We start from the raw sequence: 14,317 nt of genomic DNA, 5'->3' as shown, positions 1-14,317 counted from the left end.
CAATGTCCTACCACACTAAGGCTAATGGCTTGTGTGAACTGTTCCACCGGTCCCCCAAGGCAGCGCTGCGGCTGCGCTCTCGGATGGCAACAAGGTAGACCATTTACTGTGGGTTGTGCTGGAGCTGTGTTCAACCCCTAAGGATGACCTCAGTGCATTACCTGCTGAGCTGGCTCTCTGTGAACCGCTACAAGTCCCAGGGGAATTTTTGCCAAAGAGATTTGCTCCTCCACCCCGTCTGGCTGCAGTTCCTTTCTTGCTAACAGCTCTCGGGTTCCAGGCCCCATTCACCACTGTTTTCCACAGTCTTTTGCCTCCAGAGCTCAAGTTGGCTCAGTTGGTGTTTGTGAGACATGATGCTCACCACTTGCCTCTTCAACCCCTGTATGATGGGCCGGTCTGAGTTCTGGAAACAGGTTGGAGGGCAAAGGGAGCGGGTCACACTGGATCGGCTGAAGCCGGAGCAGAGACTGGTTGGGGAAGTTGTGTTTCCTTTCCCTGTGTTCCCCGGATTCGAGGTTGCCACCAGGACCCTAGCAGTGCCTCCACAGGTCCAACATATAGTGCCTCCTGCTGCTTTAACCTAGGGATAATACAGTCGTTATGGCAGGCTGCTCATACCTCCCATCAGACACCAGTTTGTTTTCGGGAGTCGCTGCAGGGTATTTGCGGAGGGGATGTGTGGCGAATGCTAAGGGGCGTGGCCTCTCACCCCACGGCACTATAGGCTGGGGGCGTGGTTTTGGTCAGGGACATTATGGTCCAAGGAAGTTGACTGTCAGCTTTGTGTTGGTGTTAGAACTCGCCTTCGTCTCCACAATCATTTTAGGTAATCAATTTGCATTTTATTGCATGACATAACTATTGGATCACCTACAACCAGTAAGAATGGCAGCTCTCACAGACCTATTAGCTTTTCTTTAAGAAGCCCCCCCTGTTCTCCACTCATTACTTGTATTAACTGCACCCATTTGAACTTCTTACCTGTACAAAAGACACCCGTCCACACACCCAATCAAACAAAATCCAACCTCTCCACAATAGCCAAGACCAGAGCTGTGGAAGAACATCAGGGATGAAATTTTGGAATGGGCTACGGTCAAGAGGCAAGTAGCTTGGGGAGAAGGCAACAACTGTTATAAGAAAATGGAAGAAGTTCAAGATAATAGACAACCTCTCTTGGTCTGGGGCTCCATGCAAGATCATGGGACATCAATCATAATGAGGAAGGTGAGGATCAGCTCAGAACTGCACTGCTGGACCTTGTACATGACCCGAAGAGGGCCAGAACCACAGTCTCAAAGAAAACCATTTGTAACACATTACGCTGTCATGGATTAAAATCCTCAAGCCAGCATGTGTCCAGGCCCGTCTCAACTGTGCCAACGACCATCTAGATGATCCAGAGGAGGAATTGAAGAAGGTCATGTGGTCTGATGATATAATAATAGAGCTTTTTGGTCAAAACTCCACTTGGCGTGTTTGGAGGAAGAAGAAGGAACCATGGAGGTGGAAACATTATTCTTTGGGGATGCTTTACTGCAGAGGAGACAGGACGACTGCACCTTATTGAGGAGAGGATGGATGGGGCCATGTATCCCACAATCTCGCTAAACAACCACCTTACTTCAGTAAAAGTCTTGAAGATGGGTCGTGGCTGGGTCTCCCGGCATGACAATGACCCTAAACACACTGCCAAGGCAACTAAGGAGAGGATCCGTGAGAAGCATCTCAGGGTCCTACAGTGGCCTTGCCAGTCTCCAAACCTGAACCCAGTAGAAAATTTTTGGAAGGAGCTGAAAGTCCATATTGCCAAGCAACTGGCCTGAAACCTGAAGGATCTGGAGAAGATCTGCATGGAGGAGCGGGCCAGAATCCCTGCTACAGTGTGTGCTTTTGTGATTTTCTGGATTTTTGTTTTAGAGTCTGCCACTCATAGTTGAAGAGTACCTATGATAAAAATGACAGACCTCTACATGCTTTTCAAGTGGGAAAAGCTGAAATATCAGCAGTATATCAAATACTTGTTCTCCCCACTATACATGTTAAGGATATTTCAAAGATTGCATGAAGATAATTCACACAGATACAGAACAAGAGGATAGTAAGTTGAGGTCAACTTAACATTCAAACAATATTAAGGAAAAAATGTAAAAGCCCTGATAGCTATCAAAAAAATATGTATGCATTAATTTATTTCTTTCAATATCTAAACTACTACTACTACTACTACTATCTGTAGAAAGTGTTGATATTAAATGACTTTATCTCTGATGCAGGATCTAAGGATGTTTACAAATAAATACTGTTTACAAATAAATACTATATATATATATACATATGTTCATCATACATACATCTATATTTTCAAAAAGAGAAATCCAATCCTCCAACTTCTTGATCTCCACTCCCTGTGGCCCTACCACTTATTCACACATATATCTTCTGTCTTGCTGCGACTAATCTTCCTTCCCCTCCTTTCCAGCGCATACCTCCACCTCTCTAGATGTTCCTCAACCTGTTCTCCGCTCTCACTAAAGATCACAAAGTCATCTGCAAACATCATGGTCCGTGGAGATTCCTGTCTAACCTCATCTACCACATTCAAAAGCCCTGAATTCAAATGCCCGTTGTCTTTAGAAGACACGGTATGCCCTCTAGTGGCAGTAAATATGATTTCTTCTTCCTCTTCTTTCGGCTTTTCCCTTCAGGGGTCGCCACAGCGAATGTACTTTCTCCATCTTACCCTATTCTCTGTATCCTCCTCTCTCACACCAACTACCTTCACATCCTCTCTCACAATGTTCCTCGAGACCTCTTGCCTGGCAGCTCCAATTCCAGTATCCGTCTACCAATGTATTCTCTATCCCTCCTCTGTACATGGCCAAACCATCTCAGTCTGGCTTCTCTGACCTTCTCTCCAAAACATCTAACATGTGCTGTTCCTCTGATGGACTCATTCCTGATCCTATCCATCCTGGTCACTCCCAAAGAGAACCTCAACATCTTCACCTCTGCAACCTCTAGTTCTACCTCCTGTCTTTTCGTCATTGTAACAGTTTCTCGGCCATACATCATCGCTGGTCTCACCACTGTCTTGAACACCTTTCCATTCATTCTGGCCGATAGTCTTCTATCACATAGTACCCCCGACACTTTTCTCCACCCATTCCAACCTGCTTGGACCTGTCTCTTCACCTCTTTTCCACACTCTTCGTTGCTCTTGACTGTTGACCCCAAGTACCTGAAATCCTCCAGCCTCTTGATTTCCATTCCCTGTAGCTTCACCGTTCCACCCAAGTTCCTCTCATTCATACACATATATTCTGTCTTGCTGAGACTAACTCTCATTCCTCTCCTCTCCAGAACATACATCCACCTCTCTTGACGTCCGTCTACCTGTTTCCTACTCTCACAACAGATCACAATGTCATCTGCAAACATCATAGTCCATAGAGATTCCTGTCTAATCTCATCTGTCAGCCTGTCTATCACCTTTGAGACCACCCCTCTATAGTTGTCGCAATTCTGCACATCCCCTTTATTCTTAAAAATAGGCACCATAGTACTTCGTCTCCATTCTTCAGGGATCTTCTCACTCTCTAAGATCCTGTTGAATGATCGAGTCAGAAAATCTACCGCTGCCTCTCCTAGACACTTCCACAGCTCCACGGGTTTATCGTCAGGACTACAATAAGCACCTCTTCTACCCTTGCCTCTCTTTCATTTTCCACATTCACCAGCTCTTCAAAATACTCTTTCCATCTTCCCATCACTCTTCTAGCATCTGTCAATACATTTCCCTCTATATCCTCAATCACCCAGACCTGTTGTACATCCTTTCCATCCTTATCTCTCTCTTTTGCCAACCTGTATAGATCATTCTCACCCTCCTCACTATCCAACCGAGCGTACCAGTCATTGTGCGCCATTTGTTTTGCGTTTGCTATCTTCACCTCACATTGTATCTCCCTGTACTCCTGTCTGTTCTCTTCAGTCCTCTCAGTATCCCACTTCTTCTTTGCTGACCGCTTTCTCTGGATACACTCCTGCACTTCCTCATTCCACCACCAAGTCTCCTTATCTACTTTCCTTCCAGATGACACACCAAGTACTCTTCTACCTGTCTCCCTGATAACACGAGCTGTTGTTGTCCAATCGCCTAGAGCTCACCCTGACCACCCTGACCCTTTCTCTCAGGGACCGGAAAGACATTCTTAGCTATCGGGCTGTAAAACACCCAAAGCACTCCCCTTCGCCTTTCTTTTTCTTCTTCTTCTTTCGGCTTTTCGCTTCAGGGGTCGCCACAACAAATCAACTCTCTCCATTTAACCCCATTCTCTGTCTCCTCTCTCACACCAACTACCTCCACATCCTCTCTCACTACGTCCATAAATCTTCTCTTTGGTTTTCCTCGAGACCTCTTGCCTGGCAGCTCCAATTACAGCATCCGTCCACTAATATACTCACTATCCCTCCTCTGTACATGACCGAACCATCTCAGTCTGGCTTCTCTGCCCTTCTCTCCAAAACATCCACCATGTGCTGTTCCTCTGATAGACTCATTCCTGATCCTATCCATCCTGGTCACTCCCAAAGAGAACCTCAGCATCTTCGTCTCTGCAACCTCTAGTTCTGCCTCCTTTTTTTTCATCATTGTAACTGTTTCTAGATCAAACTCCCCTTCACACTTCTATGTCAATAAAAAAAGCACCAACTTAAACACTCATGTAAAGTTGTTTTGATTTGCATATCTGTCGCTATAGTCTTTGAAACTCACACAGGTTTGGCCTATTGAGTATGTAACGACTGTTACACAACCATTTAAGCTCATGTTTTTCAGAGCAGAGTTATGATCTGTCACCACGTTTACCTCTGCTTGAATAAATCCATGCAGAGCTTACCGAGTAATTGAGCAAAGAGCGGATACACTGCAGGTCTGACAGATGGCTGCCCTCGTGATATTTGTGTTATGCATTCAAGAAGTGTGCTTTATTCAAGTATTGGCACACTGCAACTTCTCATTAAATACACAAGAATCAGCTCATGGATGCACTGGGATGCATCCTCAGTGATGTATCCTGGGGTCTCGCAACATCGTACACCCATCGTACACCCATCGTACATCAAGTCTTGACTTATTCTTCTGGTGCATTTATCGGATCTTTTTTATCCCATTTAATATTTTTATATTCAGGTAATTTTAACGAAGCCTTAGTTGGTACAAAAATAAGCTTGAAATATTGCCTTGTAAGAAGATAATTGACATCAATACATCCAAATAAGAGTAAATAGAGTAAAAAAAAACTCATCAAAAATTCATTGTTTCATAGTCAAAGTGGCCATGGCCAAAGAGGAGTTTGTCACCATGAGCCGTCTGAGGATAATAAGGCGGTCCATCAGCCCGTGGGCCTCCCTGCTCCACACGGTGCCCAAGAACAATGGGTTGTGGCATCCTTGCGGTGACCTTTGCCGTTTGAACAACATCACCTCAAACAACTGCTACTCCATCTCCCACATTCAAGGCTTCCCTATACGACTGTCGGGAGCCACCATCTTTTCCAAGGTAGACCTGGTGCGCAGTTATCACCAGGTGCCTGTGCACATGGAGGATGTGCCCAAGACCATGATGATCAACCTGTTTCCCTTTTGGTTTGAAGGGTGCTGCTCAAACCTTTCAGAGGCCCATGGTCTCAGCGCTGCGAGACTTTGCTTTTGTGCTCATCCATTTCAAAGACATACTGGTGGCCAGCGTGTTGGCTAATGAGCACCCGGCGCACCTCACACAGGTTTTCCGTCAGTTGGACAAACACAACCTCATAGTCAACCCAACTAAGTATCAGTTTAGACTACCAGGGATTGACTTCTTGGATCATCTAATTTCACTGTAAGGCACAGTCCTATTGCCTTTTAAAGTGCAAGCAGTAGTGGTATTTCCCTGCCCATCCTCTGTTCAGGCATTGTAGGTGTTCTTTGGCATGGTTAATTTCTACAACCGCTTGACCCCTCAAGCTGCCCACCGTCTTCAGCCACTTTATGGGGCTTTGTGGCTGAAGAAGGTGGGTGACATGGTCTACTGGACTCCTGAACAGGTCCAGGCTGAGCACGCCCTGGCTAACGCAGCCCTTCTCACTCATCCCACACGTATGACATCCGTAGCATTGACGGCTGATGCATCTGACATCGCCATTGGGGCTATGGTCGAAAGTGTGGCGAATGCATGAGAGCTTCTTGCATTCTTGTGCTACAAACTATGGGATAGCGAGTGCAAGAAGACTGTTTTTGACAGGGAGTTGTTGGCTGTGCACCTGGCGATGCATCATTTCCGGTTCCTGCTGGAAGGCCACCGCTTCCCAGCTTAAGTGGATCACAAGCCACTGACTTTCGCCATGTCCAAAGTGACTGAGCCGTGGTCTGGTCACCAGTAATGTCACCTCACAGCCATTTCGGAGTTCATGACGAATGTTCAGCATGTGGCCTGGAAGTCCAATCCCGTTGCTGACTGCCTGTCATGGGTACACATGTCCTGTGCACACTGGGATGGATTTCTCGCCTATGGCGGCCGGCCAGCGATGTGCAGGAAGGTATTCCTGCCCCCCTCTGTCACATCTCTATCAGCCGTCGCCACCCAACGATTCCAGTGGCCCGGCGTCATCGGGTTTTTGATCCACTTCACTCCCGCTCATACCCAGGAGTTCGGGCATCTGTGAAGTTGGTGAGTTCAAAGTTCGTCTTGCCCGGCATCTGCAAAGGCATCAAGGATTGAGCAGCCTCATGTGTGGCTTACCAGCGCACTAAGATTCACCGCCGCATCACGACACTCCTCGAGGTGTTTCTGATTCCAACAAGGCGTCTTCTTCGCATGGTTTTACTCACCAACTCACAATGGTTGATCAAATCCACTGATTAAGAGAAAGTTTTTCGATAAGCTTTTTCCTTATCCTGTTCAGGGACAAGTTAACGAAACGTCATCTTCACTCACATAAAATATTTTTGGTCGGTAAACAGCCTGCAAAGTATTTTAAAACAACAATAACTCATTTTGTTTGGTTTACCCCTTCAAATGATGACGCCTTAATGCCATACTGATAACAAAAAAACAGATATTATCAATAATATTTATTTGTAATAACCAGTACAACTTAATGTATCATAATATTGCTGACCGGTAATTCATATTCTTCCTTCAAAAAACAAAACAAAACAAATGTTTATTCATTTTTATACATTTCTTGGTACTACCACTTGCGGGGTTTGTGAGCCGCCTAAACACAGTGTCAAAGTCTCGTCTTAGATTCAGGGTCTGGAATGACGCCCATTAGGACACTGTGGGCCGTATTCTGATGAAATACAGTTCACTGTCAGAAGCACCTAAACGCAGAGGGCTAGAGACGATTTTATTTGTGTGCCCCGGATGATGCTTGTAACATGGACATCATGAGCAGGATCAAATTCACCAGCACATGTCAACTCGCATTACCTGTATGTGCGTGAATCAGTCCAACGGTTGAATTTCTCTTCAAACCAGTTGGACATTTTCGGCTAATCATAATTAGATTATCCTTATTAATTCCTGGGGAAATCGGTTCTATGCAGTGAGGCCATCATGGATGAACCATGAGCAGTGGGCTGCCAGGGGAGCACTGAGGGCTTCAGTGTCTTGCTCAGCAACACTCAGCAATTTTTTCATTTAAGTTTGCAAAATTGTAGATTGTATGACTAAAATTGTTGACCTCCAGATTGTTCATATTTAAATTCACATCCACATCGATGTCATTCTGTGGATTTTAATGAGACGCAGATTGCACTAACTATTAGCAGAATAATAAGAGCACAAAAAATGTTGTTATTGTCAGTTAACGGTTGCACTACGCCGTATAGACACCCTAGATTTGGCCAATTACAGTTTCCACACAAGAAAGCTTGAAAACAAATGTGATAGTGCTCTCTGGTGGTCAAATGTAACAGCCACAGTCTACGAATCACCGCAACAACACTGCTTAGCTATAATAGTAATAATTTGTCCTTTATTAATCTTTCGTGGAGAAATCGGTTCTCTGCATTGAAGCCGTCATGGATGAGCCATGAGCAGTAGGTTGCAGGGGAGCGGTGAGGGCTTCAGTGTGTTGCTCAACAACACTTAGAGGAGGAGCCGGGAATCCAACCACGAATGTTTGCTTTCCATAATGAGTTTCCAGTCCCTTTTTCCCCTTCTGAGGAAGAAAATGAGATGAGATGAGATGAGATGAGATGAGATGAGATGAGATGAGATGAGATGAGATGAGATGAGATGAGATGAGATGAGATGAGATGAGATGAGATGAGATGAGATGAGATGAGATGAGATGAGATGAGATGAGATGAGATGAGATGAGATGAGATGAGATGAGATGAGAACAACTTCATTAATCCCGAAGGACATTGTTGTGCCAAAAACAAGACAGTAGGCTCGCTCAAAGCCGTCAATTTCTGTCCTTGAGTAGCTTCTTATATCGCACAAAGGTGTGTTTGTGCTGTTTCCAGCCCATTCGCATGGTATTTTATAAGGTGTGTAGAATTCGGACCCTTAATGTCGATTAGTGAGCCCCCAATCCTCTACAAAGTGTGTTTGTTGTCAGAAGGTTGCAATTCTGCACCTAGACGTGTTACAACCACTGGCCATAAATAAAAGGAAAACATATGATTCTGAAAATAGTCTATGCGGTGATGTTACAAAATAGGAGTTGCAGTCCACAGCAATCGAAATCTGAATGCTTCCGTGTAAAATCTCTTCCCTAAACACTCTGCTGTGAAACACAACAACAAAAAGAAAGAAAATGACCAGGATGACTGAGAACCCCCCAAGACGAAAAAGAACTCTGATACGGTGAAGCTTATTGCACAAAAATGACAGGATAAGGTATAGGAAGGAACCGATGACAGCTGATCTGCAGAACTGAAAATGAAGGGTAAACTCACAAGACGAGAAACCAAACATTAGTGACACACCAGAGAAAATTTAACAGAAATGGTGGAATGGTGGAAGTTGTGAAAAGGCTTTTCAGTAAACATACAACACAGGAAATTAGAAATATAAATCTGTGTGGATTGTATGAAAGGACTCAATGCAGCAAAATCTTAAAGTTGAGATAAGTAACAAATTTAGTGCTTCTGGAAAAGCAAAGAAAAATGTGTAACTTTTGCCAGAAAATGTCTAGCTGTCACTCAACCACCAGGGATCAACACACAAGGGATCAATCCAATCCTTTGTTCCAAGGGTCGACCCTGGAATAAACTCATCCTCACCTTCTACCTAACTCTGGTCCACTTTCCAGAGGTGACAGATGAGAGGAGAAGCCGCCTACTACAGGGGGGCTCGTCCCAGCGCCCTCACCCACTGGAGCAGACGGAGATATGCTCTGTGACACACACAAACACAAAGTGCGCACTGAAACACCACTCCCATAGCTACTCTCTAATCCACAAGAGGTGTCTGTATATAGAAGCAAAACCCATTGTTCACCATCAATCCAAGCTTAACGCCCCAACCTGTTTAGCGGTTCTGCAGACTGCACCCGAAGATCTTTGAGACGCCAACCCTCTCTTGTCGCGCTCATAAGCCAGCGGACGAAAGCATCATTGAAAATAGACCATCCGTCCCTGAAACTACACGTCACTGATCAAGTCGGTCTAACAGGGTAGTTTTAGTGTCTGGGCAAGCACGAGCCATCAATCAGTGATTTGTGGGTGTTGAAATTGCTTTTTTCCTATCGTGCCTTGGGCCATCACTGTATTCCCATGCCGTTGTTAAACTTTCTAACTTAGCGACGTTGCTGCTTTTCCAATTCTCTGCTTCCTTTTTCTTTCCTAGTAACCCATTCAGTCCTTTGGTCCTTCATCAAGGCCGCCATTTCGTTGTTGTTTTTTTTCTGAGTCCTTTAACACGCACTTTGGGTTGTTAAATAAATGTTATGATCATTCAAAGGGGGAGTTTCCTGGAAGTTTCTGTGTGCATTATGACAAGAATGTGTGACAGGGTCAGTGCTCAAATTTACACCTTATTCATCGAACATGTTAAATTAGACGAAAGCTTTTTCCTTCAACTGTATTCCGCTATTCAGTTATTATCTTCCAGCTTTGCTGGCGGTGCCCCAAGCTAAGGTAAATATCAATACTGAATTAATGATATTCTGATAAACTCATAATCATCATTAATAATTATTGGTTATTACTAATGACAAATTCCAGCTCCATTCGTTGCACGACAAATAGTACCCTGTGTGAGGCTAGAGTGGAACAGTGCACAACAACCACCATGTAACTTGGAAGGCATGAACTTAAAAACCAAGACCCGCCCCGAAGGCTACTGTCTGTCATTCTCAAAGTCAGACCTTTTACAAAATGTGCGTCTTTTGTTCATAATGAGAGGTTGCGCGGTTGCATACATTGCACAGGGCTGGTACAGACAGGGCTGGTATAGAAAAAACAAAGCACAGGCTCACTGGATTTTTTACTGTGCTTTTTACTGCTGCTGCAGGTGGAGTATTTAGCGACGCCCACTTCAGGAATACAAATAGCAGTGGTAGAAAGGAACTGTATCTTTGTAGGAAATACCTGCACCTCTGAACCAGGTAAGAGCTGGAAACTAATGCTCTCTCTTACATCTATGACAATGAGTTTGATCATGAATCGTCTATAACCATTTGTTTCTTTTTTTTTCTATAGCTTTGCCCTTTTGTCAGCCCACAGAACTGCAGGCAAAATGTCAGGTTAGTGTTTTGTATGTTGAGTGACTGTCTTTCCACAAAAAATGACAAGTAGCAGAGAAAATTAGTCATTCATGCCAAACAGTGACATTGGTAAAACCAGCAGGGGGGGAAAGATAAGAGCTTATCAGTTGCCCATATGTTTACAGATTCAAGCTTTCAACAGGAGTTTCTGAAAACACACAACGACTACAGGGCACAACATGGAGCCCCGCCAATGACCCTCAACAGCGAGATGAGTGAAACGGCTCAGAAGTGGGCCGATTACCTGCTACAGCTTGGGAAAATTAACCACAGCGACACAACAGATGGGGAGAATATCTATCACAAGCAGCGCTCAGTCCCCCTTTCACTGACAGGTGGATCTCACTTCTTCAACACCAAATATGTCAACAACAGCATTTTCAGTTGAAAATGCTGGTGGTCAGTACAATGCTGGTACAGTCGCTCCTCGATATAATTGGAAATCCTATGTCATGATTGCATAAAACATAGCCATTCATTAATCCACCTTTTTACATGAGATATATTTCCATGAAGAAATCAAGGCTATCTTTTCATTTTGTTGGGTATCAATGAAGTTAGCTTGATTTTATTCTGGGCATTTATTTCCCATTTATTGGACAGTTTTAGTTGAAGTTGGTTCAAGATGAATTTATCCAGATAGGATTATTTTAATAAATATTGTTGAGGACTTAACCCTCTTATTATGTTAAGGGTCAATTTGACCCATTGAGTCAATAGGTGAAATGGGTCAAATTGACCCTTAACATAATAAGAGGGTTAATAGGACATGTACGCTAACTATGACACAGTGGTTGCGGTGTGCTGTAGGGGTAACAGAGAACTAATGTTAAGCTACCTTCACATCTACTGTCATATATGTAAACAAGTCAGGAGAACTGTCATCACTATGCACTATAACCACTTCACAGAGAACATCAAATAGCTTTTACGCAATGATTATTTGACCTTTAATGCATTGAAGACTTCTTTGATATACATTTGTTTTGTTTTTTGTTGCCAAATCTTCTGATGAACGGCACACATGACACATTCATGTGCTGCAAAGTATTTGTTGCATCATTTTTCAAGTTGTTGGGCAAACCTGTTTGGTGCATAATTAGAATTAACCCTAGCCCTAACCCTAACCCTAACCCTAACTCTGGTGTTGTCATATGCATTTCTGTTATTTGTTTTGCTTCTTTGTTTGCTTTGCCTTTGTTGCTGGTTTGGTATGTTACAAATTTAGGCTATAATTATAAGGCTATACTTTATTTCAGATAAGAAATGCAACCTCTGGCCGGTGTCTCCCCGAGCCAGCCTCACGGGGGCATGGTGCAGTGTCTCCCTGAGCCGGTCCCAAGCCCGGATAAATGCAGAGGGTTGCGTAGGAAGGGCATCTGCCATAAAACTTTTACCACTATTTTATCACCATTTACGCCAAAACCTTCATGACAGAATCCTACTTCAGCACTTTGCAGCACAGTGCTTGCTGGTGAATTAGGCAGTTGACTTGTGACGCTAAGAAGCTTTGACCAGTCCAGTTTCAACTCTTCCGTGGTTTGGCATACTTTGCCAAAAATATTCTCCCCTGTCATAGTCCCTTTGAGACTCTGGAGGGCTGCCAGATCCTCGGACATTTCAAAGTTTACGCTAACTCTACAAATAAAAATTAGCAGCTGCGCTGTGTCCTGCACATGTGTACTCTCATCCAGTGCTATTGAAAAAAAGTCCAAGTCTTTCATCTTCTGCTGCAGCTGAGCATACACATTACCTAATTTCTTTAATCCGTCTTGTGATTGTAGTCGCCGACAGACTCACAACATTAAAGACCTCTTTCTTCTCGGGACACACCTCCTCCACGACAGCATTCAAACATTTCTTGGCAAATTCTCCATCGGTGAGAGGTTTACCGCTGCTTGCTATCAGTTGGGCAACCCGAAAGCTCGCTCGAACAAAGGACTGTTTCAGCTGAGCTTAGAGTACAAACTTCAACTTCTTACCTTTGAGAGCTTGTCTGCTCACATTTGGCCTTGCAAGCTATCATACTTATCTTTGTGACAGGATTTATAGTGTCAGAGCAGATTGTATTCTTTGAACAGCCGCTGTCTCTTGACAGATGAGACAAACAGCCTTTTCCTTGACTTGAACAAAAAAGTTATTGTTTGTCCACTGCAGGTTCAATATCCTGCATTCTGAATCTATTTTTCTCTTACCTAATCTTTATGCCATTATTCCGTGTTATTTGCTCCCTGACACTCCCTGTATGCTATTTTTGACAGATGCTTTTACTCTGCTGTTATGTGCTGAATTATTTCAGGGGCATATTTACAAAGCCTGCAGCTTGTCTGGTATGGTAGTTTGTGTTCAAGGCTTACTCCTGTAATGCCATGATCAAGGTTTCTTTGAGTTCAGCCTTTTTCAGGCTCTGTTTTCCTGGTCACTCAGCAGGTTGTCTTTGAGGTGCGTCTTCCAATGTACACCTGGAAGTGTGCTATTTTCTTCTGGATAGTGGCTTGACGTCTACATTCATTCATTCATTCTTTCATTCAATGTCTTCCTGAGCCGGTCCCAAGCCCAGATGAATGCAGAGGGTTTCTTTAGGAAGGGCCTCTGGCGTGAAACTTATGCCAAAACCAAACAGCAGATTATTAGGTCTGCGTATCAGACCTAATACTCTCATATCAGATTGTTGGGGCCGGGGTTAACAAGGACCGCCATTGGTACCTACAGGGTCCACTGGTACCTACAGGGTACCAATGGAAACTGGGCTATCGTAGGTCAAAGAAGGATAGAAGGAAGGCATGTCCGGAAGAAGAGAGAGAAGAGGAAAGGAAAGAACCTTGGACTGAGAGTGGGGACTTTGAATATTGGAACTAAGACAGGAAAAGGTGGAGAGTTGGTTGACATGATGCAGAGAAGGAAGGTGGATATACTGTGTACCCAGGAGACCAGGTGGAAAGGTAGTAAGGCCAGAAGCTTAGGAGTAGGCTTTATGTTGTTCTATCATGGTACTGAAAAGAAGAAAAATGGGGTGGGCATTATCTTGAAGACGGAGTTTGGTAGGAATGTTCTGGAGGGGAAAAGAGTGTCAGGTAGACACTGAGTGAGTCTAAAATTGGAAATTGAAGGTGTGATGCTCAATGTTGTTAGTGGCTATGCTCAACAGGTAGGATGTGAATTTGAGGAGAAAGAGAAGTTCTGGAATGAGTTAGATGAAGTGATGCAGAATATCCCCAGAAATGAGAGACTGGTAATTGGTGCAGACTTCAATGGACATGTTGGGGAAAGCAATACAGAGGATGAAGAAGTTACGGACAGATTTGGTATACAGGATAGGAAATTCAGAGGGACAGATGGACCTTGAGTAGATTTTGCAAAAAGGATGGAAATGGCTGTAGTGCACACCTTTTTTCCAGAAAAAAACAGGAACATAGGGTAACTTATAAGAGCAGAGGTAGGAGCATGCAGGCAGACTACATCTTGTATAGATGAGATAACCTGAAATAGATCAGTGACTGTAAAGTAGTTGTAGGTGACAGTGTTGCCAGACAGCATAGGATGGTGGT

Source organism: Fistularia commersonii, chromosome 22 (genome assembly GCF_037954325.1).
Source record: "Fistularia commersonii isolate RoL2024-O1a breed Wild chromosome 22, RoL_Fcom_v1.0, whole genome shotgun sequence".
NCBI classification, from domain to species: Eukaryota; Metazoa; Chordata; class Actinopteri; order Syngnathiformes; family Fistulariidae; genus Fistularia; species Fistularia commersonii.
The sequence above is the reverse complement of the archived record's forward strand: the minus strand, read 5'-3'. Positions refer to the sequence as shown.